The sequence below is a fragment of the Vombatus ursinus genome, unplaced genomic scaffold (assembly GCF_900497805.2).
Source record: "Vombatus ursinus unplaced genomic scaffold, bare-nosed wombat genome assembly UNPS02009770.1, whole genome shotgun sequence".
In the NCBI taxonomy this organism is placed as follows: domain Eukaryota; kingdom Metazoa; phylum Chordata; class Mammalia; order Diprotodontia; family Vombatidae; genus Vombatus; species Vombatus ursinus.
In genome coordinates, this window is record NW_020949548.1 from 12,755,143 (window position 1) to 12,770,190 (window position 15,048).

The following is a 15,048-nucleotide window of genomic DNA, read 5'->3' on the forward strand; positions in this document are numbered from 1 at the left end:
AGACAAACACATTTGAGATGTGCCGAGAGGAAGTGGTGGAAACCTCAATAGCTCCCCAGCCCCGTCCCGGGCTTAAAGTGAACAATAAAGAATTGGCAGCAGCAGAGAGGCTGAGGTAAGGTGGAGAAAGGAGAGAATGAGGAGGTTGATAGGACACAACAGGCATTTTAGAGCAGAAGACTCAGGCTGAAGCCACAGGTTATACCTACCTATTCAAGGATTGAGGCAAGTTCCAGAAAAGGTCTGCTCTTTCACCTACTTTTCCTATGAATGCCTGACTATAATAGGTACTCCAACGTTCTCTCATTTCTTTACTCCAACATTTCCAGTAACCTGAATTTTTGTCTCATCTATAAAGAGGTCTGGGGCTAGCTTGAGATAAATATAATTTTAAATTAGAGAAAAGCATCAAAATTCTACCTAAATATTAGGAATTTCTCAGAACTAGGGGCTCTGAGCTATTGTAATTGTGCTCCTAACTTTTTATTTAACATATAAACTTAATTAAGTAACAGAGAAGGGGCCCATGTGGTCCTGAGGGGCCATTGTATTGTCCCTATTCTTAAAAATGAGCCCGTTATTATGACTCTATTTGGCTGATTGAAGCTCCTGAAACAAAAGGGAGGTAATGAAGAGAAGGTGGTGGTAAGGTGGTAAGTATGGCCATTAGGCAGACAATTGCATTGCCCACGTCAGCATCCTACAACTGCTAATTTTACAAATAATGAAGTGCTATGTGCCCTGTGCTTACTGATTATACAAATACAAAAATGAGACAGCCCTTGCCTTCAAGGAACTTCACAACTGCTAGTGAATCTCCTCTCCCCTACTGCCTTGGTTTTTTGGTCCAGACCTGATTTCATTTCATTCCACACTGCTAAGGAAACTCCTTGCAGCAATGCCAATGAGCAACTATCCTGCAACTTAGTCTTAAAGAGTTATATAGGTGATTGAAAGGTTAAAGGACTTACTCAGGGTCACACAGGCAGGAGGAATCAGAGCCAACACTTGAACTTAGGTGTTTCAGACTTAGCAGTCAAACCTTTAGCCATGTGATCTCTCTTATTTTGTATGGGTATATTCTGTACATAAGGGCAGCTAGGTGATGCAGTAGGTAGAGCACTGGACCTGAGTTCAAATTCCATCTCAGAATCTAGCTGTGTGACCCTGGGCAAGTTACTTAACCCTATTTACCTCAGTTTCCCTATCTGTAAAATGAGTTGGAGAAGGAAATGGTTAAACCACTCCAGGATCTTCGCCCAGAAAACCCCAAATGGGGGAAGGAAGAGTCAGATACGAATGAACAACAATTCTGTATATACTTATACATGTGCATGTCTCCCCCAATAGAATACAAACTCCTAGAGGTTAGGACTTGGGTAACTTGCGTTACCCAACGGAGAGCACAGTGCCTGGCTTATGGTAGGCTTAAAAAAAATTACAAAGAATTTTTTTCAGATCCACGTAATAGGTTCTTAATAAATGTTTGATTGATTTGTTCTATTTTTTCCCCAGCAATCGAAAGATCCAAAGTTCATAGCTGATATTGGCTTCCTTTCTAGTAGTTGCAGTGGAGCGTTGCTTTTGAGGACCAAGGGTCGGCGTTCCAATCCTGCCGCTTCTCTGCTTCTTTTGTGACCTTGGGCAAGTCCCTTAGATTCTTTTAGACTAAGTTTCCTCATCTGTAAAATGAGATATTTGTACCGAATTTCCTCTAAGGTGCTTTCCCACTCTAAATGTATGTTTTGATAAGGCCTCGTGAACAAAGGTTCCTTCCAGTTCTAAAACCTTTAACCATTGAGAGGAAAGAAGGAGGGGCGCCTTCTTGGGCACCTGAGAACGGATGGGGAAGATGGACTTGAAAAAGGGGCGTGGCGGGAATCGACTGCACCTTTTCCCGTTACCTATTGAATGAAGAGGGCAGAGAGGGTTGTAGAGGGGCGGGGTCGGGGTGGGGGGGGGGGGGGGGGGGGCCGCAGCGCCCTTCCCGCTACCAGCAGCGGGGGGGGGGGGGGGGGGGGGGGGGGGGGAGCCACGGCGGCGCGCCCGGGGCGGGGCAAGGGGGGGGGGGGGGGGCGGGGCCGGCGCGCCGCGGTGCGTCACTGAGGCGCGACGGGGCTGAGGTGGAGCCGCTGCCGCCGCCGGAGCCTTCAGTCCCGGAGCTGCCGCTTGCGGGTTTGGCGGGGCTGGTGCGGGCGGCGGGACGGTCCCTGAGCGCCGTCGCCCCCGTGGGGACCGCGATGCCGTGAAGCCGAAGTGAGTGCGGGGCCCCGGGGCCGAGCGGCAGGACGGGCGGGCACGTCCTTCCCCGGGGCCGGGGGCCCGAGGCCCAGGCTGACGCTGAGGGTCCGAGCCGGGTGCTTTGGGTCGTCGTTGTTTACGGTCCTCATCGTTACGGCTTTCCCCAAACCAAAACCCGTTCGGGGAGCCCGGGCGGCCGCCCCTTTCGTTGTACTGAGTCCTTCTTAGTAAGACCCTCCCCCGCCAAATTAAGGTGAGCCTAGTCCTTCCCTCGCCCCTCCCCCTCTTTGGTGATCCGCCTCCCCGCTCGGTAAGTAGAAGAGGAGTCCGGAGGCATCAGTTTCCGGCCCGTTGTCATAGGGCGGGGTGAAGAGCCCGAGATTCCGCCTCGATTAAGATTGTTGACACTTGGGGAGTGAGAGGAACGGCCTAGGGGAGGCCAGGACCCCAGCTTCTATTGCCCCCCGCCCCGCCCGGGACAGCCAGTCCCCTCCCCCACCCCGCCCCTCTCTGCCAATATGGCCCAGAGACCCCGAAGGGGCCTAGGGTCACAGACTTCCAGTTGGAAGGGACCTTAAGGGCTTTCTAGAACGGCCTTTCGTTCCCAAATTTTACAGATGAGAACACTGAGTCTCAGGAAGTGGCTTGGGATATGGTCACACAACTAGTAATTAAGTCAGAATTTGAACTCGGGTCTCCCTGATTCCAAGTCCTACACTTTAACCATTTACAACGTGCTGAGCCCTTTCATTTCAACAAAGATTTGGTCCCCTCCCCCCATAAAATTAATCATCAGAGGAATCCTCCTCCAAGCGAAAAGATGGCCTATAAAATAACCATATCGCATATACAGTCAGTTATCTCATGTCACAGAAGATGGAGTTCTTGTTACTGATGACATTTGTACTTTTTTTTTTAAAGTCATTTATCCTTTGGTTACAAACCTGGAGGAGACAAATATACTCCCCTTGTTTTCCCCTCCTTTCACTGGCAGCTTTATTTCTTCCACTCTTCTCTCTTGTTCTTCAGAATGTCGTTTTACTAGTTAGTCTCACTGCTGTCCAAAAAAGAGGGACTGTTACCCCACCATCCTAAAAAGAGATGCTTTCAGCGTATGGAGCTTGAAGTGACATTGATTCTTTTGTTTCCCTCAGATAAGTCACAGAAGAATTTCTTTTCTAAAGATGCTGACTCTTAATTTCAGAGTTGTTCTGAGTGACTTTCTCCTATTGCATTTTGGTTTTTACATCCTTTCCTTCCAGATGAATGTATATTTACAAAATATATTCTTTACCGTTTGATGTCCCGTATTTTAGGTGTTATCATGCTTTGTAGCATGTGAACAGTAATTACCCCACAAAATGAAGCATGTGTTCATGGGCTAGATAATATTATAGCAGAGCATCCAGCCTACTTTGTGTAAGTTTTATAAAGTACTTTCTTCACAATAGTCTTCTGAGGTATGTAATATGATTATTATTCCCTTTTTACAGAGGAAATAAAAAGCTCAGAGGGGTAGCATCTACCCATAGTGATATAGTTAGGAAGTAAGGGAACCATGGATAGCCCACTGGCTTTGGGATCAGTAATATCTGAGAATCTGACCTCAGACACCTAACTTGCTTTGATACCCCGGCAAGTCTTGTAATACAATTCAGCAAACACTTATCAGTTGTTGTATACTAGGCACTCTACTATATGCTAGGCGTCAGGTTCCTCATCTGCAAAATGGGGCTGATAATCGTAACTACTTCACAGGGATGTTGTGATGATCTACTGAGATACTATTTATAAAGCATTTTGCCAAAGTGCCATATACATGTGACCTCTAGTAGTATATACTATATTTGGATTTCAGCAAATCTTTTGACAGAATTTCTTCTGCTTTCCTTCTGAACAAAGTTAATAAGAGCTATGTTCATGATGGGAGGTAGTGCATTTAAGTGCATTTGGAAACTGGTTGAATGACTAGACCTCACATGTAGTGATAAATGGATTGGTGCCAGTGTGGAGATCTCCAGTGAGTACAGTTTGAAAGGCCTCTCCCTTTGACCCTATCCTGTTGAACATTTTTCTCAGTGCCTTAGAGCAGGGGTTAGAAAGCATGCTAATTAGACCGGTGGAAGACACACAACTGAGAAAGATAGGGTTCATGAGGAACTGTCAGCTCAATATCAGTCAACTATGTGACACTGATCCAAGTAAAGAGCAGCTCACGCAATTTTAGGCCACATTGGTTAGATAACACCAACTACATACCTGGGGGGAAGGATAGTGCTATTGTCTTCAGCCCTGGTCAGACTGGGCACAACTTCTGTTCTCTAGGAAGAACATGGATTGAGATCACCCAAAGGAGGGTGAGGAATTGGAGGGGTGCCATGAAAGAAGAAGTTAGAAGAAAATGGAATGTTTCACATAGATAACAATAGGTATTGGAGAAAGATAGTTGTCTTTAGGTATTTGAAGGGCTGTCTTGTTGAGGGAGGGTTCCATTGTTTTTCTTGGCCTCAGAGGACACAACTAAGGACAGAAGTTAGAGAGGCAAATTTGAGCTTCGTGTAAGGGAAAACTTGCTAACAGGGAGAGCTCTCTAGAAGCAGAATGTACTGCCTCAAGAGGTAATAGGATTCTCATTCACTGGAGGTCTGAGTAAAAACTTGAATGGCCACTTCATTTGGTGATGCAGGATAACAGGAGGAGCTGAAAGGGACTTCAGGGGCCACCTTATCCAGTCGTCTCCTTTTACAGATCAGGAAACTGAGGCCCTGGAAGATCAAGTGACTTGCCCTAAGTCGTATAGATAGTAAGCGTCGGAGATGAAATTGGAATCCAGGTCCTCTACTCTTTCCACCCGGATATTGGTTGGTCTAGGTGGCCTTTGGAGTCCAACCCAACTGAGATTCCATAATTCTGATCATCTTAGGCCTGTGATTTTTGTCTTGTTGCAAAGAGCCATCATGGCTTCAAAACCAGGTCATGCCAACCTTATCTCATTTTGTTTATTGACAAGGTTAATAAATATATATAACAATAGTATTTTTACCTTAGGGTGATATTGTGCATATGTTAGTATCTAGACCACAGCAAAACATTCGCTAAAGTGTCTTATGCCTCCTTGTGAACAAGATGGAGAGATGTGAGCAGGGCAAGTGAGTGGATTCAGAAAGGGTTTAATGAGAGGATGCAGAGTGGTCTCTATGGTTTGATGTTATCTTAGAGGAAAGTCATTAGTAGTAGTCCCCAGGGATCTGTCTTTGGCCCCATATTGTTTGACATTTTTATTAGTAACTTGGATGAAGGTGTAGATGACATGCTTAGCAAATTTACAGATGACACAGCTAAGGAGAGAGCAAACATGGATGGCAGAGTCGGGAGCCAAAAAAGAACTTGATAGTCTGGAACAACAGTCTGATTCTAGTATGATGACATTTAATAGCTGTATAAAGGTCCATTACACAGATGGAGAAGGTGTGGTTAGAAAGGAATGAAAATGGATAAATATGATTACATTGAGTTGGGATGTACATGTAAGAAATACCAAGATCTGTGAGGTTAGGGCACTGTAAGCTTAATCTAGATCAATAGTATTATAGTGGCCAAAAAAATGCATGCATATACTAGAATACAGAGAGGGGGATTGGTTCCAGAACAAGAGCGTCCATGGGCTTACTGTAGTCTGGCTTGGTCATTGGTCACATTGGGAATATTATATTTAGTCCTCAGCGCTACATTTTAGAAAGGACATTGGTATCGTTCAGAGGAGGGTTACCAGGCCTGGATGGGGACTGGAACTCACAGCATATGAGGAATAGTTGAAGGACAAGAGGGTGCTTAGCCTAGAGAAGAGAAGACTTATAAGGAAATATGCCTTTGTGCAAGGTTTCCCCCATGCCCCCATGGTTTGTTTTCTCTTCACTTTTGCCTCTTGGAATTCCTAATTTACTTCAAAGCTCAGTTCACTGTCTACGTGAAACATTTCCTGATTTCCCAGCTATTTGTGCTACATCTCCCCAGATTACTTTGTATGTTGCACGTACTTAAATAGGCACACGTTGCCTCCTCTCCTCCTTGAGGGCAGAGCCCCTACCTTTCATTTTTGTCTTTCTCTCCCCAGCCCCTAGCACAGGCTCTTAATAAATGATTGCTGTTGAATGATTGATTGCTAGACATGGTGGCTGATGTGTCAGAAAGTGGACTTGTTGAACTAAGAGCAGGGAGTGGATGTTGCTGAGAGGCAGATTTCAGCGGTATGTGGGAAGAGTCATAATTAGAGCTGTCCGAAAATGTACTGAGTTGCCTCCAAGATACTGAGTTTCCTCTCACTTGTAGTCATAAGATCCTAGAACTGGAAAGAATCTGAGAGATTATCAGGTTCAGTTCCCTCATTTTACAAATGGGGCAACTGAAGGACAGAGAGGTAAAGTGGCCTGTCCAGTGTTACTTAGAGTCACAGAGGTCTCAGACCCATGAGACTTGTGTGACTCTGGACAAGTCACCCTCTCTCAGCCTCAATTTCCTCATCTATAAAATAGAGACAGTAATAGTGAGGTATCACACAATTGTGAGAATTGGGTGGGATTGACATAAATAAAGTACTTTGTAAACCTAAAATGACAGATAAATGATACCCACAATTAGTAGAGCTGTTAATCAATTGCCAGCATTTATTAAGTGCCTTCTGTGTGTTAGTTTTGGTTTTTTTGTTTTGTTTTGTTTTGTTTTGTTTTGGAAGGGAGGGATAAGATATGCAAGTCCCTGATGAGCCAATCCAGGGTAACTGTAATGTAAACACACAAAGATTTGAGAGGTACTCACCCTGGGGAAAGATTTCTTGAATGAGATAGCGCTTGAACTGAGCCTTAGAAGGGGGTAGGGGTTCCCTGAAGGGAAAGTGAGGAGGGAGAGCACTCTATGCATGGGGGTACAGCTTGTGCAAAGCCAAGGAGGCTGGAGATGTGGGCCAGTTTAACTGGGAAGTAATGCGTAGTCCTGCCGGCTGAAGATAGGCTGGTGTTGGGTTGTAAAGGGTTGGACTTGTCCAATAAAGTTTATATTTTTAGCTTAAATCCAGTTGGGGAGCTACTTCTTGGAATGAGTCACATAATCAGAGCTGTCGTGTGAAGGGTGGGTTGAAGAGGGCGGAGACCAGTGCAGAGGTCATAAGTGGTCCAGGTGAGAGGTTGATTGTGTGAGTAGACCAGCTGCCAGAGACTTCAATGGAATGGGCTGGACAAGACTTCACCCCAGTGAATGGAATAAGAGTACAGTGGAGGAGGACCCTGAGGTTGCAGGCCTGATGGACTGGATTTTGTTGAGATAGGAATAGGGAAGTTAGGAGGGGGTTCTGAAGGAAATATAGTGAGTTCTGGTTAGGACATACTGAGTTTTAAATGCCTGTGGAACAGCTCCGTGGAGTGGCTCAGCAGGCAGCTGGAGATATCAGACCAGAGCTCAATAGAAAGATAAAGACTGAGAGGCAGATTTGGAAGTCATCTGCAGCACAGCAGGGGAGAGAGATTGCCACATTTGGAAGTAGGAAGACCTTGGTTCAAATCCCCACCCCACCCCCTTCCCTTAAGTTTCCTTCCTGCTCTATGTCTGTGATCCTGTGATCCCGGGAAGAGATTATAATTGAATTTATAGGAGCTGAGGAATTCACATAGAGGAAGAGAGAAGTCCCAGGACCGAACCCTGCATGCACTCATGTATATATAAGTGGGAGGCATAAATGATGATCCTGCAAGAGTCTGAGAAGGAGTAGTCCTATATGTGCAGAAGGCAAGATTGATTATGGCAGTTGCTGCAAGAGAGACCAAAGACAGTGAGAACTAAGAAAAGGCCATTGGGTAGGTTTAGCAATAAAGAGATCTCAAGTGACCGTGAAGAGGCAGTATTTGAACCTAGATCTCTGACTCCAGATCTGGCACTCTGTTTTCTCCACTGTACCATGGAAAGACCTGGAAGCCCATTTGGTGGCTATGTTGGGGACTTCTTGGCTAGATGGAGGTGTAGGCTTTACTCCGTAGCCTCCAAGGTCCTTCCATCATTGAGATTCTAGGATTCTGTTACTCTAGTGCTAGGTGCTCTCTTCCATTGTACTTCATTCTGTTTCAGTGACTATAGCCTAACTAATTTTCAGTATGTACTCTCTGACTATTTAAACAGTTTCTTGTCTTCATTGACAATCTAGAGTTTAAATAAGCTGTAAGTACTCAGAGTAGTCCCCTCAAAATCTAATGTTATTATTTTTATCACTGACTTTTTTGGTTCTGATTTGATAATGAAAGCAGTTGATTTAATGGTCATTTCTGTGTTCAAACATTTTCTTTAGCTATAAATTTGTTGATAAAGTAATCTAAAGTTGAATATGGGAAAACTTTTTTTAATCTGTCTGAGAAATTATTAATCTTTTTTAAATTTTATAGCTGTTTTTAGAATGTGTTAGTTTTGTGAACGGATTATTTGATTTTTTTGGTGGAAATTTTATCATTATTCCTTAGCATAGTTCTGCTATTTTTATTGAATATTTAAACTGCAATATTACTTTGTTAGGAAAAGAATATTTTAGTACATGTACTGAAAAACTCTTCTACTTACCACCTACTAATAAATGTGGAATTTTGAAATTCTTAGTATTTAATGTGGGTTTCAAAACAACAGTTGCAGTCATTTCAATAAATACTTTTTGTGGTTTTTGAAATCAATGGAATGTTTATACAGTTATTCTGTTGACAGTTTTGTTTTTGATAAGACTTTTTGAAAAAGTGCTTTGGAGCCTTTTGACAAAGCTGTAGAATCATTTGTAGGGAACATGTAAATAGGACACCGTGAATCTCTCTTGGGGGTAAGTAGTCTTTGGAGAGGCAACTCAGTCTAAGGGAGGGAGTACAGATAGGCCTCAAACACTGGAAGACCCAGATTCCTATTCACCTCCAGACCTGTGTGATCCTTGGAGAGTTTCTTAGTGTATCTGAACTGGATTGTGCTTGTGAGTCAGGCCTGTTAGATCATGTCCACAATCTGCTTGAGAAGAGGTTCTTGTTTTTAACAGGGTAACATTTACTAGACTAAAAGTTCAAAATTAAAGTAGCAGCTCACTTGGATGATGATATTGCACAAATCTTTCCTATATCTAACTGTGCCACATCTTTCAGTCTATAGTACTGAAAAGACTCAACAAAAATCACTGGGGAATGATTGCCTAATGGTAATAGACAGAGCCTAGGTATCAGTGTTGAATTTGCTTTTTAGATTTTTACTTAGCAATTTACGTTTATAGTGCTTTCCTCACAACTACTTTGTGAGGTAGGTGGAAAATATTCCCACTTTACAGATGAGAAAACTAAGGTTCTAGTTTTTAAGTTTGCAGTTAGTATAGAGTGGTAGGGTAGAACCTGTAGACCAGCATCATTGGATCTGGAAGAGACCTTAGAAATAATCTCCCTAGTCCATCATCCTGTCAGAAGCCAGGATCCCATCTCCAGCATGATTGTCAGACAACCTGTGATTGGAAACTTAAACTTTTTCCTGAATGTTCATTCAATTTTTGTACAGATCTGATTACTTAGAGTATTTTCCCCTTATATTGAACCATTAATTGCCTCCCTTTAATTTCCATTCTACTGATCCTAGTTCTGTTTTCTACATGACAACCTTTCCCATATTGGGAAAGTTGGCTTCTCAGCACTAAATCTTCTCTTCCTCAGACTATCTCCAGTTCTTTCTTCTGATATTCCCTATATGGCACAAGTTGTAACCCATTGCTGTCCTCCAGGTTTGCCCCAGTTTATCTCTAGCCATCCTAAAATATGGCAATCAAAATTGAACAATACATAGCTCTAGTTATGGTTTCCCGGTCACAATACATTGGAAATATTGTCTCCCTTACTCCAAATCTGGACAACATACTTCTATTAATACAGTCTGAGATAGCATTATTCATTTGATAGTCTCATTGCATTGTTGTGATGAAATAAAACCCCCATTTCTTTTAGTCTTGAACTGTGCCTACACCAGATTGCCTTTCCCCTGTACTTGTTAGCACACCTAAATGGAAGACTTTTCATTTATCCATCGCATTTCATTATGTTAGCGTCCTTCCCTCCTAGCATCATGTAGAATCTTGGTTCTGTCATCTCGCACGTTAGCCAACTCTTCTAAGCATTATGGTTTCAGGCTCCCATCCAGGTCTTTGATAAAAATATTGAAAAGGACAGGACCAAGTAGTACCACCACACTATAGATTTCCCTCTACGTTAGCATCAGTCATTATATAGCTTTGGGGTGCTGTTCAATCAGTGATTCAGTTACCCCAATCCTAGTGTGCTTTCCACGAGGCTACACTATCTCTCCTCTTGTACTTCATTCCGTTTGTTCGGCCGACACCTAACTACCATACGCTTCACACTTTTGGCCACCTTCCAGAGCTGGGTTTTTTGTTTTTGTTTTTGTTTTTAAAGCAGGCTGGGACTTTCTCAACAATTTCTACTCCTTTATCTGTAGGAATAGGATATGTAGGCCTACCATTCAGTGTAGACTAGTGCTTTTCTGAGCTTTAGGGCAATACAGTTTAGAAATGTTTCTAATATGCTCAGTATTAACAATAGATAGTCTTTTGAATGTTCTTGGTTAATCAGACTACACCTTCATACAAGATGTTTGAATGTAATATTTCCTTTTCACACATTTTAAGTTATAAATGTAATTCTACTTGACAAAACTTGGAAACTCAGTAAGGCCCCCCAAAACTAGTTGTGATGTATCCATTTCCAGCAACTAGCTGGGCTTTCCTTATTGAGAGGAGTTTGGCAGTTCTACTACAGGCTAGCGGGACGGAAAAAGAAATTGAACAAGAAGGGGGGGGGGCGGAGCCAAGATGTAAAAGCAGTGACTTGCTTGAGCTCTCCCCCAAACCCCTCCAAATATCTGTAAAAAATGGCTCTAAACAATTTCTAGAGCAGCAGAACCCACAAAAAGACAGAGTGAAACAAATTTCCATCCCAAGACAACCTGGATGAGTGTTTGGAAAGGTCTATTGAGCCAGGCTGGGAGAGGAATGCAGTTCAGTGTGGGCGTGCAGGCAAAGAACGGGCCTCAGCGAACCTGGAGCAGGCCTTAGGGGACTGAATCAAGAGGCGCTGTGGCAGTTTCCAGACTTCTCAACCCACAAACATCAAAGACAACTTAGACGGTCAGTAGGAAAAGTCTGTCGGACCACTGTGAAAGAGGAGCTCAGTCCAGCCCCAGCCCCAGGGAGGCAGCTGCTTCCAGAGCTCTTGGCCCACAGCTGGAGGGGGAATCGAGTGGCTGATCAGAGAGGGATTGCGGGGATCTTTTTGCTGGTGCTGAGGCAGGATTCTCTTGCTTTGCCCATGCTTGGATCTGGGTCACAGTTCTGGGTGGTGGTCCTAGGGCAAGGAGGAGTACTGGCGTGGTGGAGCTTATGGTGGTGGTGGAGAGGGAATCCTCCTCACACTTCCAAGGCAGAAAAGAGTGCTTGTGGTCACTCATAGACCAGAGCCTAGGCCAGGAAAGGAGTAAACACCTTGCCCTTGATTGTACCATCTTGGAAGAACTGAAAATGTACAGGTCTCTAGAAGTATCTCTGAAAACAGCTGCACAAAACCCCCGAAGCTTGGGACAGTACATTCTCCACACTGGAAGCAGACTTTTACCTTTACAAAGAGTTTAAAACTCAAGTAATTGGCTGGGATCGTGAGCAAACTGCACAAAAAAAGTCAGACCATAGAATCTTACTTTGGTGACAAAGAAGATCAAAACATACACTGAGAAGAAGACAGCAAAGTCAAAGCTCCTACATCCAAAGCCTCCAAGAAAAATATGAATTAGTCCCAGGCCATGGAAGAGCTCAGAAAGGATTTTGAGAAGCAAGTAAGAGAAGTAGAGGAAAAACTGGGAAGAGAAATGAGAGTGATGCAAGAAAATCATGAAAAACAAGTCAACAGCTTGCTAAAGGAGACCCAAAAAAATACTGAAGAAAATAACACCTTAAAAAATAGCCCAACCCAAATGGCAAAAGAGGTCCAAAAAGCCAATGAGGAGAAGAATGCCCTAAAAAGCAAAATTGGCCAAATGCAAAAGGAAGTCCAAAAGCTTACTGAAGAAAATACTTTATTAAAAATTACAATAGAGCATTTGGAAGTTAGTGACTTTATGAGAAATCAAGACACTGTAAAACAAATCCGAAAGAATGAAAAATTAGAAAACAATGTGAAATATCTCATTGGAAAAACAACTGACCTGGAAAACAGATCCAGGAGAGAGAATTTAAAAATTATTGGACTACCTGAAAGCCGTGATCAAAAAAAAGAGCCTAGACATCATCTTTCAAGAAATTATCAAGGAAAACTGCCCTGATTTTAGAACCAGAGGGCAAAATAGAAATTGAAAGAATCTACCAATCACTTCCCAAAAGAGATCCTCAAAAGAAAACTCCTAGGAATATTATAGTGAAATTCCAGAGTTCCCAGGTCAAGGAGAAAATATTGCAAGCAGCCAGAATTCTAGAAACAATTCAAGTATTGTAGAAACACAATCAGGATAACACAAGATTTAGCAGCTTCTACATTTAGGGACTAGAGGGCTTGGAATATAATATTCTGGAGGTCAAAGGAGATAGGATTACAGCCAAGAATCACCTACCCAGCAAAACTGAGTATAACCCTTCAGGGGAAAAAATGAACATTCAGTGAAATAGAGGACTTTCAAGCATTCTTGATGAAAAAATCAGAGCTGAATAGAAAATTTGACTTTCAAATACAAGACTCAAAAGAAGCATGAAAAGGTAAACAGGAAAGAGAAATCATAAGAGACTTATTAAAGTTGAACTGTTTACATTCCTACGTGGAAAGATGATATTTGTAACTCATGAGACCTTTGTCAGTATTAGGGTAGTTTGAAAAAAAAATTATATGTATGTATAGATAGAGGGCACAGGGTGAGTTGAAGATGAAGGGGGTGATATCTAAAAAATAAAATTAAGTGGTGAGTGAGGATTGTACTGGGAGGAGAAAGGGAGAGGTAGAATGGGGTAAATTATCTCACATAAAAGAGGAAAGAAAAAGCTTTTACCATGGAGGGAGTCAAAGGAAAGAATAGAATAAATGGAGGGCAGGATAGGATGAAGGGAAATATAGTTAGTTTTTCACAACATGACTACTATGGAAGTGTTTTGCATGACTGTACATATATAACCTGTATCAAGTTGCTTGCCTTCTCAATGAGGGTAGGGGAGGAGGGAGGGAGGGAGGGAGAAAATTTGGAAACCAAAGTTTTAAAAGCAAATGTTAAAAATTGTTTTCACATGCAACTGGGAAATAAAATATGCAGGCAATGGGGTATAGAAATCTACCCTGCCCTTCAGGATAAGAGAAGGGCTGGTGATAGAAGGGAGGGCAGATTAGGGGAAGGAATATTGCATGCCATCTTGATGTGGGAGGAGGGGCGAGGTGGGGAGAAAATTTGGAACTCAGTCTTGTGGAAGTGAATGTTGAAAACTAAATATAAATTAAAAAAAAGAAAGAAAGAAATTGAACAAGCCATTGATAAACTCCCTAGGAAAAAAACATCTCCAGGGCCAGATGGATTTACAAGAGAATTCTATCAGACATTTAAAGAACAATTAATTCCAATACTATATAGACTATTTGGGAAAATAGGCAAAGAAGGAGTCTTACCAAGTTCTTTTTATGATACAAATATGGTGCTAATACCTCAACCAGGAAGAGTCAAAACAGAGAAAGAAAATTTTAGACCAATTTCCCTAATGAATATAGATGCAAAAATGTTAACTAAAATATTAGCAAATAGATTACAGCAACTTATGACAACAATAACACACTATGACCAGGTAGGATTTATACCAGGAATGCAGGGCTGGTTCAATATTAGGAAAACTATCAGCATAATTGATCATATCAACAACAAAACTAACAGAAACCACATGATCATCTCCATAGATGCAGAAAAAGCTTTTGACAAAATACAACACCCATTCCTATTAAAAACGCCAGAGGGCATTGGAATAAATTGAGTCTTCCTTAAAATAATAAGTGGTGTCTACCTAAAATCTTCAGCAAGTATCATATGTAATGAAGATAAGCTAGAAGCATTTCCAACTTTAAAAAAAAAATCAAAGCAATCAGATCTTTTTTTTTCTTTAATTGTTCAAATACTTCTGATTTTTTAAGAAGGGAAGAAATAGTTTTTAAGTATTAAAATTCTAAAGTTCAACTATCTGATCACGGAATAGAGAATATAACTTCTAGTTGTATGGGGTGGGTCACAGGTGTAGACAGCCCAAGGCATGGCTGTGGTCCCTGGTGACCTGTGAGCTTCAGGCCATTTTCTTTCTTACCAGATATCTAAATTGTGGCCTGTCGTTAGGCCACTGAGAAAGCTGGAAAAGCTTGATTTTCTTTGCTCCTATATGTGGAAGTAGAAAGAGGTACCGGGATTCTGAAAGAAGTGCTGGATTTGGAGTAAAACTGGGGGCCATCCCCATCCTTGCCAAGGAGCTTAAACCACTTCTGCCTCAGTTTCCTTATCTAATTATTAAAACAACAATAAAAAAAAACCTCTGGATTTTCAGGATCAAATGAGATAATTCTATAAGTGCTAGTAAACTACACTGTAAGCACTATGTACAGGTCAAGTGTGCTATCTTATTTCTTATTTGTTTAAAGCCACATTTTACATGTGAAAATCAAATAAGCAAAAATGTTTCAAGTAGAATATCTAGGATTCAGCTCATTTTGAAGTTAAGTCTATTGGTTTCAGTGATACTAT

At 42.1% G+C, this 15,048-nt stretch overlaps 1 protein-coding gene across 2 annotated transcripts in view; it reads left to right on the plus strand.

Moving 5' to 3' along the window:
- The first annotated feature begins 2,170 nt into the window (after positions 1-2,170).
- Positions 2,171-15,048, plus strand: part of RNF141 (ring finger protein 141) — a 30,241-nt gene continuing 17,363 nt past the window's right edge. Inside the window, exon 1 of one of the 2 annotated variants that reach the window (XM_027852650.1) lies at positions 2,171-2,256. The gene's annotated coding sequence lies outside the window, so the exon portion shown is untranslated. Of the gene's footprint in view, positions 2,257-2,381; positions 2,495-15,048 lie in introns of those variants that run through there. The other variant, XM_027852651.1, reaches the window with a different exon arrangement.